The sequence below is a fragment of the Balaenoptera ricei genome, chromosome X (genome assembly GCF_028023285.1).
Source record: "Balaenoptera ricei isolate mBalRic1 chromosome X, mBalRic1.hap2, whole genome shotgun sequence".
In the NCBI taxonomy this organism is placed as follows: domain Eukaryota; kingdom Metazoa; phylum Chordata; class Mammalia; order Artiodactyla; family Balaenopteridae; genus Balaenoptera; species Balaenoptera ricei.
This window is the reverse complement of record NC_082660.1, coordinates 21,265,514-21,275,320: the sequence shown is the minus strand read 5'-3', so window position 1 is coordinate 21,275,320 and position 9,807 is coordinate 21,265,514. Positions and strand designations below refer to the sequence as shown.

At 41.9% G+C, this 9,807-nt stretch overlaps 1 non-coding gene across 1 annotated transcript; it reads right to left on the bottom strand.

The window, feature by feature from the left end:
• Positions 1-274: 274 nt before the first annotated feature.
• Positions 275-422, bottom strand: LOC132358061 (small nucleolar RNA SNORA12). The gene has a single exon (XR_009500416.1). It is a non-coding gene; the product is annotated as a small nucleolar RNA SNORA12 (small nucleolar RNA).
• Positions 423-9,807: the final 9,385 nt, after the last annotated feature.

Below are 9,807 nucleotides of genomic sequence, written 5' to 3'. Positions count from 1 at the left end.
TGCTTTGTTTGATCATACCAAACTTCAATGCCTTTTTTAGCAAAAATAAAACTCAATTCCTCAATTTAGCAGTAAGTTTCAAAGAATATGACTTGTCAATTCCTTATGTTCTTTAAAGGAAATTTATAGTGCGTAGGCCATAAGAGAAGAAAGAAAAATTAATAGAAACAGTATAAGTGTATGTTGACTATTTAGTCTTTATTTGGAGGAAATTAAACAATTAGAACCCTCCAAATTTCTGAAGTTTAGATATCTGAGCATTTTTTTTCCTGCCACTTGTGGGAGCCAATCTCTGGTTCAGGAAAGGCTAGAAAGAGATCTCTTTGTCATGAAGTCTTTGCCAGCTCCTGTATAATATCTGTGGCAGAGTCAGGACCATTTGAAAACTTAACAAATGTGCCAAAAAGAAAACCACCACAACTATCTGAGCATTTTTTAAAGCCACTTAAAGGGAAAGTAGGTATTACATTTTTACTTTTTGTTCCAAAAAGCAATTAGGCCTCTTTCTTCTCATTCCTCTGTAATTCCTGCACATGAATCCTAATATTACAGGAACAGGCATTTATTTGCACAGCCTTCAGCTAACTCAACTGTCTTTGTCTCCTTTGGAAACTGTATGGTAGATTGATCCAAGGTCACATGTCCTCTGAAACCAATTAGCAGGTGTGTCATCACTGCCATAGGCTGCTCTGCTGATTGTTCTTAGGCTGAAAATTGACAGGTGGAGCACATGCTCCATTCCGGATACAACTGAATCCAAGTCTCTAGAAGACACTAATGTCTCTGCCTAAACTGTAGAGCCTCACCCACTGTGGTCCTCTAAAGCAAGCCTTGACCATCAAGCATCTGAGAACTCTCACAGGCTCACAAAAATGGCTCAATTAGCATGCAAAAAGATGGGAATAAGAGGCTGGACTTGCAAATGTGTGAAACCTGGGGTTCCCTTGGTCTTTCCAGTGCTGGGAACTATGGGGAGAAAAGGAATCTTACTGGTTTCTCTTATTTTTGTCCTTTATTCTAAGGGACTTGGAGCCAACTCTCAAATACCATGGAGTAAAGAATATACAAGAAGTGGCATAAAATTAATCTTGCCCCATTCTCACAATGAGCCCTCATAATGTGCAAACATACTCTTTATTTCAATCTCACCCCAGGTATTAGGATATTTGAAAAGTTCTCTTTGTCTTTCCATGAACTACAAATCCTCTCTCTCTCTCCCTCTCTTTCTTCCTCTCTCTCTCTTTCTCTCTCTCTCTCTCTCTCTCACACACACACACACACACACACACACACGCAGAAGGAGAAAAGGAATTTTAAAAATAGGAAAGTATTGGAAAGAATGGCCCAGGACAAAAAGGAAAAATGCCTGTTTCAAATCTGTTTTCTTCATTCCATTAAGACAGAAATAAAAAGTACAGAAGCATGTAAATGATAACTCTTTTGAAAGCAAAGACCAGTATGATTAGAATTTTTAACAGTACCATCATATTTACAAAAAATTAATCTTTAAGAGTTTGCCCTACATATATATTTTTTACTCTATATATTCTTTGAGAGTGAAGACTATCACATTCATCTTAGATACTTGGCACCTGACATACTGTAGATGCTTAGTAAATGTTTGTTGAATGAGTGAAAGGAACTTAAATCGCTGTTTATTCTATATCCTCTTTGCCCAGGGAGAGTCCTGAGTTTGTCCATCTAAGGTCATCTCTAAGGTCATCTAGGAGAGTGAATGAGTTTCATCCCAGCCTTTGAGACACAGATCAGTGTTGGGTGAACCAACTTCAATTTGACTCCAAAAGCAGAAACTAACACACCATTGTAAAGCAATTATACTCCAATAAAGATGTTAAAAAAATTTGACTCCAGCCTCTAAATTCATATTATCATTAACACCAGCAACAAAGAAGTGATCACTGTTTACAAGGCTCTCCACCTCAAATCCTGCCAGACTCCTAGGGTTGCTATAGGTTTGTGATATCTGAAGGCCAGGTGGGTCCTGCTTAGAAAGATGGCAGACTCACCCTCTACAACTCTTCCTCAGCTTCCCCAGAGATGGGCAGAGCTGGATCAGCCTCCAAGAGAGATGGGTAAGACTTGAACACAAATCTGTCCCATAAATTCTTTTCCATGTGACTGCCACACTTTTTCTTTTTTTTTTTCGGCTGAGTGTGGCATGCGGGATCTTAATTCCCCGACCAGAGATCGAATCCGTGCCCCCTGCAATGGAAGCGCGGAGTCTTAACCACTGGACCACCAGGGAGGCTTCTCATTGCAGTGGCTTCTCTTGTTGAGGAGCACGGGGTCTAGGCGCTTGGGCTTCAGTAGTTGTGGCGCATAGGCTCAGTAGTTGTGGAGCACGGGCTTAGTTGCTCTGCAGCATGTAGGACCTTCCCGGACCAGGACCCCGTGTCCCCTGCATTGGCAGGCGGATTCTTAACCACTGCGCCACCAGGGAAGTCCAATAAGAGTTTTGAAAGAAAAAAAAAATAAGAGTTTTGTAGGGCTTTCTCCATTATACAAGGTAGCGGAGAGTTATAATTACCAGGGAGTACAGAATTCTTCTTATCCTATACAATGCAGACCAGTAGGTCAATTCACTGAAAAATAAAATGGTTATAAGGGAGACTTGTTTTAAAAAATGATAAATACATACATTAAACATTATATTTAAATTTAAAATAAATATATTATAATTTGTCAATCCTTTAATTGGTCCACTGATTAGAGTTCTGTGTTTTCTTTTTCATTAGGCATACATATATGCAATGTCTCTGATTTCCAAATTTTGTTAATTCTAAATGAAGTGAAAACTCAAGATACTTTCAAAATACTCTGAGTATAGAATCCTAGATTTGGGGGTATTTTGTCCCCTATCTTTTATAGTACTCTTGTTTGCACCTAATTCAACAGCAATTTTAAAAAGTCACATGACTGTATCTTTTCTTTCTAAAACAATTTAGTTTCTTTAAAAAAAAAACTTCTTGTTTCCCATAATTTTATCAATTTACATAACATTTAATTAAATTATGCCGTTACAATCACAAGTAAAATGGGCATAAACAGATTTGGGGAAAAGTTCAGCTAACTCTTGGAAAACTTATGACTCAACTGGTGGGAGCAAAAGTATCCAGGCATTCCCAAGAGTAGCTTACCTACTTAGTCTGAAGCATTCAGAGGGCTCTTAGGACTCTGAGGGGAAATGGAGAGCATTGATTAATTCTGCAGGTTGCTTAACTTGGAGGTTATTTAAGAGAATAATTACTGTTACTTTTTGGGCATAAAATGTTAATATATTAGTAATCAGAGCAGGAAAGAAATCTTTTTGTCTTCCATGCCTCAGGTGTACTGCCTTATTTAATGAGCACCTACCGCGGAGTAGGCACTCTGCAGATTGAAAGAGACATTCTTTTACATATATAATTCACATTTTAAAGTATATAAGTTGGGCTTCCCTGGTGGCACAGTGGTTAAGAATCCGCCTGCCAATGCAGGGGACACGGGGTCGATCCCTGGTCTGGGAAGATCCCACATGCCGCGGAGCAGCTAAGCCCGTGCGCCACAATTACTGAGCCTGTGCTCTAGAGCCCGCGACCCAGAACTACTGAGTCCACGTGCCACAACTACTGAAGCCTGTGCACCTAGAGCCTGTGCTCCGCAACAAGAGAAGCCACCACAGTGAGAAGCCTGCGCACCGCAACAAAGAGTAGACCCCACTCACCACAACTAGAGAAAGCCCGCGCGCAGCAACAAAGACCCAACACAGGCAAAATTAAAGTAAATAAATAAATAAAAAATAAAGTATATGTTAAGCTGTACACCTGAAACTAACACAACATTGTAAATCAACTATACTCCAGTAAAATTTAAAAAAATAAAGTATATACATCAATTTTTTTAGTATATTCGCAGGGTTATGTAAGCATCAACACAGTTTAATTTTAGAACACTTTCATTATCCCCCAAAAGAAATTCCGTACTCATTAGCAGTCACTTTCTGTTCCCTCCTAATACCCCCAGCACAAGGCAGCCATTCATCTACTTTCTGTCCTATGGATTTACCTATTCTGGAAATTTCATATAAATGAAATCATACAGTATGTGGTTTTTTGTGTGTGTCTGGCTTCTTTCACTTAGCATATGTTTTCTTTTTTTAAAATTTATTTTATTATATTTTATTTTTGGCTGCGTTGGGTCTTTGTTGCTGCACGTGGGCTTTCTCTAGGTGCGGCGAGCAGGAGCTACTCATCGTTGTGGTGCGCGGGCTTCTCATTGTGGTGGCTTCTCTTGTTGCAGAGCATGGGTTCTAGGCGGGTGGGCTTCAGTAACTGTGGCACATGGGCTTAGTAGTCGTGGCTCACGGGGTCTAGAGGGCAGGCTCAGTTGTTGTGGTGCCCAGGCTTAGCTGCTCCACGGCATGTGGGATCTTCCCAGACCAGGGATCTTCCCAGACCAGGGATCGACCCCGTGTCCCCTGCATTGGCAGGTGGATTCTTAACCACTGCACCACCAGAGAAGTCCCATTAGCATCTGTTTTCAAGGTTCAGTCATGTTGTAGCATGTATCGGTACTCCATTCTGTTTTTGTGGCCAAATAATATTCCAGTGTATGGATATACAACCATTTGTTTCTCTATTCATCAGTCAATGGACATTTGGGTTGTTTTCACTTCTTGGTTATTGTGAATAATGCTGCTGTGACATTTGTGTACAAGTTTTTTTGTGGACATGTTTTCAATTCTCTTGGGTATATACCTAGAAGTGGAATTGCTAGTTCAAATGGTAACTCTACTTTTAACTTTTTGAGGAACTTTCAATCTGTTTTCCAAAGAGGCTGCACCATTTTACATTCCCACCAGCAATGTGTGAGGGTTCCAATTTCGCCATATACTCACCAATACTTGTTATTTTCCATTAAAAAAATTATAGCCATTCTAGTGGGTGTGAAGTGGTATCTCATTGTGGTTTTGATTTGCACTTCCCTATTGGCTAATGATGTTGAGCATTTTTTAATGTGCTCATTAGCCATTTGTATATCTTCTTTGGAGAAATATCTACTCAAAGTCTTTGCCCATTTTGAACTGTGCTATATCTCTCAAAGACCCATCTTTGCCCTAAAACAAGGTTTCTCAACTTTGGCATTATTGACATTTGGGGATGGATAATTCTTTGTTATGTGTGGTTTTCCTGTGCATTCTAGGATGTATAGCAGCACCCCTGGTCTCTACCCACCAGATGCCAGTAGCACCCTCCAACTTGTGACAATCAAAACAGACACTGCAAAATCACCTTGGGGCGGGGGGGCACAAAATCTCTCCTAAGCAAGAACCACTACTGTAAAAGATCCTTCTGTGCATCTAAGAAACACATGGAAACATAACTCAGTTTTAGTGGAGTGGTGGAGGCAGAAGTCAGTCTGAGTGGGTTGAGGATGATGTGAGAAAGTGGACGGACCCTTGGGGTATGAACTGATCTTCCCAAGTCTGGTTGGTGAATTAATTGACAAAATGAGAGATAGATATCAAGGTTACAAATGAGGATTAGGTCACATGATGAGATAAATAATAATTCAATATAATAGCACAAAATGAGTTATAAGACTGCATATGAAAGTATCAAAAGTGTGGTATATCTAGAACTGCTTATAGGATTTCTGAGACAGGGAATTTACTGGGAGCTGGTCTCTGGGGCCTAGTGTCGTCCCTTGACCTTCCTAGGCATGAAGCGCAAATGACTGTTAAGTGGCCTTTCCCTGTTAGACAGCTGTCAGCTTCATTTCTCATGTTAGTCTCATCTCTTGGTGGTGATGTGGACACATCTGTCTCAGACATAGATGGTTGGATTGTAAGGAACATCACCCACTAAGCTAGCTTTTTCAGTAGGGAGGAATGCAAAGGGCTGTCTAATAGAAGCCACAGAAAGCTGAAAAGCAGACCTTAGCAAGGACAGGAACTAGGGCAGCTTGAGAAGCTGTCAGGAAGGGTCATCTGTGGACATACTTACTCTGCTGCTCTGCCCACAACTCAGCTCCTGACCCATTCAGTCTCCACCTTTTTTTTTTTTGGCTGCACAGCGTGGCATGCGGGATCTTAGACCAGGGATTAACCTGCACCCCCTGCAGTAGAAGTGCGGAGTCTTAACCACTGGACCACCAAGGAAGTCCCCAGTCTCCACCTCTTAGTTCTAATTCCTGAAAGAGGGAATCTGAGGATCTCAGAAACCACTGAGTAGGCCATGGCTTGGCTCTCTTAATTGGATGTCCTAACCCAGTTCCCTGGGCTGTGGGGTGGGGCAGTTTTCATAGAACACATGGGGTGGGGTGAGGGAGAAATAAAGAAATACGAACCACATCATAGATGCTTAAGCCATTCCACCACATTTACAGATTTTTCCCCACTTTTTACCCTAAACATTTTTACCCCACTCTTCGCTCCCCACACCCCAACACACAACACATCTCACAGAAATAGCCTTACCATTGTTTGCCAGTTGAATACACAGTTACCACCATTTACCTGACTCTTTCCTTCAGTGCCTGTGGTACTATGGTCTTGACCTCAAGTATTCTGACTTTAGAAAGGGGATGGAGGGGAGAGAGGAATTACCCATCATGTTTTCTATTTAATAATGACATGCTAGGCAGGTGTCATCTAAACCTAGCTGGGCAATTTTTTTTTAATTTGTTTATTTTTATTTAATTTATTTTATTTTTGGCTGCATTGGGTCTTCGTTGCTGCGCGCGGGCTTTTCCCTGGTTGTGGCGAGCGGGGGCTACTCTTCGTTGCGGTGCGCAGGCTTCTCATTGTGGTGGCTTCTCTTGTTGTGGAGCACAGGCTCCAGGTGCGGGGGCTTCAGTAGTTGTGGCACGTGGGCTCAGTAGTTGCAGCTCACGGGCTTAGTTGCTCCGCGGCATGTGGGATCTTCCCAGGCCAGGGATCGAACCTGTGTCCCCTGCATTGGCAGGCGATTCTTAACCACTGCGCCACCAGGGAAGCCCCCTTAGCTGGGCAATTTTAACAAGAGAAATATATCTGTTTGGGGAGCAGTGTCTGAAACCTCTTCATCCCAATCCTCCCCCATTGGCATAACAGTTGGGAATAAAGACTACCAAGCTGTTGGGAGATGGTACATCCTTCGCACTAGTTAATAAAGTGATGCTCTGCCTTCACAGTGTATTAATTAAAAAGGTAATCAGTGCATGCTTCAAGTTTGCTGTTTGAAACTCAACAGCAATAAAATCAGAACACTACTCAGCTTTTTTTTCTCATAAAGAAATGAAAAACAAATTAGGGCCACAGAGATAGAGTAATCACATTTTGAATGATTTCTCCTGAGCATGCCTTTAATAACCTGTATGCGTCGGGTAAGAAGAACAAAGAAAGGCAAAGTTAATTATCTAGGAAAAGCTTCATCTAGGAGTTTTAGTCACATTAGCCCAGGGTTTCTCAGCCTTGGTACTACTGGTATTTGGGGCCAGGTAATTCTTTATTGTGGGGAGCAATCCTGTGCCTATAGTAGGATATTTAGCAGTATCCCTGGTCTCTAACTAGTAGATGCCAGTAGCACCCCTCTACCCAGGTTGTGACAACCAAAAATGTCTCTAGACATTGTTAAATATCCCCTGCGGGGCAAAATCACCCTGGATTGAAAACTACTGAGTTAATTACACACGTTTATTCTCACCCCTCATTCCCTGGATCCCTCCAGGGTTTGCTGTTTTAAACCCTTGGAACCAAACGTACCAGGCCATCTACATTTTCCAGGGAGTAATATGAAAAGAAGTTGACTGGATCAAAATTACTTGTCCAGATGACAAGAAGGGCTCCTTGCGTTTCTGTATTGAAAAGTAGCAGACAAAAAGAACAAAGGAAGAAAGTCTAATAAAAGTATTTATTTAAGGCACTCAGCTAAACACATATTTATTCCCTACAAAATCCTCAGGGACATCATTAGCCTTATTTTATTGGTGAGGAAACTGAGGCCGAAAGATGCTGAGTAATTTGCTGAAGAACACAGTTTGTAATTTAGCAGTGGAGCTAGAAATCTGACAGCAAACTTTGTGCATTTATACACACTGCCTCAGTATAGGCACTTAAAGTGCTAGACAGCTAATAAAGCAGTGACCAATTTTTATCTTTTCAAAAAATACTTTTATTATGGAGAGATTCAAACACATGCAAAATTAGACAAAACAGTTCCTTCCCATTTGTGCTGTTCATGTACACTTCATCTCTAGCGTCAACAATGATCAACTCATGACCAATATTGTTTCATCTAGAGCTTTTCAACATTGCCATTATGGACATTTTGGGCTTGATAATTATTTGTTACATGTGTCCAGTCCACACACAAGACAAGGCAAGACCCTAGCCAAGGTCAGACTGATTCGACTGGTAAAAGTACATTGAGTTGCTTTTGGTTTCAGACAGTTTTTTTTTTAATTTTTAATTTTTAATTTTTAAATTTTTGGCTGTGTTGGGTCTGTTGCTGCTCACGGGCTTTCCCTGGTTGTGGTGTGCGGGCTTCTCATTGCAGTCGCTTCTCTTGTTGCGGAGCAGGGGCTCTAGGCACGTGGGCTTCAGTAGTTATGGCACATGGGCTCAGTAGTTGTGGCTCACGGGCTCTAGAGCACAGGCTCGGTAGTTGTGGTGCACAGACTTAGTTGCTCCGAGGCATGTGGGATCTTCCCGGGCCAGGGTTCGAACCCATGTCCCCTGCATTAGCAGGCAGATTCTTAACCACTGCGCCACCAGGGAAGCCCCCAGTTTATTACTTACATAGACGTGAAAGAAATGTAGCCAGCTTCCTGTAGTCCTTGTCCCACATATCGAAAAGGACAACATGGAAACAAAAGAGGCCAGATGACCTCAACTCCCATTGATGAGAAGCCCATTGTAAATGGCAACTAACTGGTTTTCTACTCTTCAGCTCTACAGTGAGGAGGGCAGGGCAGGAAGCTCCATACTTCAATAGAACCAAGAAGGCATTAGAAACTCTCATGAAAGCCTCTCAGAGGATGTAGGGAGGGAGTGGGAGATGGGCTCAGAGCGGCTCCTAACAGGCCTCCCATCTCTCATGTTCCAGGAAGATCACAGGGCAGTCTGCCAACACTCAGATGAGCTGCAGTTCAAGTCTTTGCCAGTGTGAACTACATGGACAGGTTCAAGGTCATCAGGGTGCCAGGGCAGAGCTACTCCCCCACAGTGGAGGGCTGTTCCTGTGCACTGTAGGATGTTTAGCAGCATCCATGGCCTCCACCCACTAGATGCCTGGAGCACCACCCGCACGATGCGACAACCAAAAATGTCTCCAGACATCCTAAATGTACCTTGGGGGGCGAAATTGCACCCAGTTCAGAACTACTCATCTAGAGTCCTATCCACTCCTCACACCCACATGATATATTTCATCTGCAAATACTTCAGTGTATATTTCTAAAATAAAGTTTTTAAAAACATGAACACAATATCATTTTCATACCTAAACAAATTAATTATTTTTTATAGCATCCAGAAACTGTTCAAATTTCTAGTTGTTTCATAAACCTTGTAATTTTTTTTTACAGTGTTTTGAATTAGGATCCCAATAATATAGTCTATATATTTCAATTGATTGCTATGTCTTCTAGATATCATTTCTTTCAATTTTTTTTCCTGCAAAAAGCTTTATTGTTTCCATTTGGTCCAAGGCTTGGGAGAGCGCTCCAGGGTGGTTAAAAAGCTGCCTAGTGGCTGCAGAGAGGGGCTTCAGGCAGAAGCCCTGACGCCAGAGGGGCTCCTCAAAGGCCGCTGGGCTCCGGAGGCTC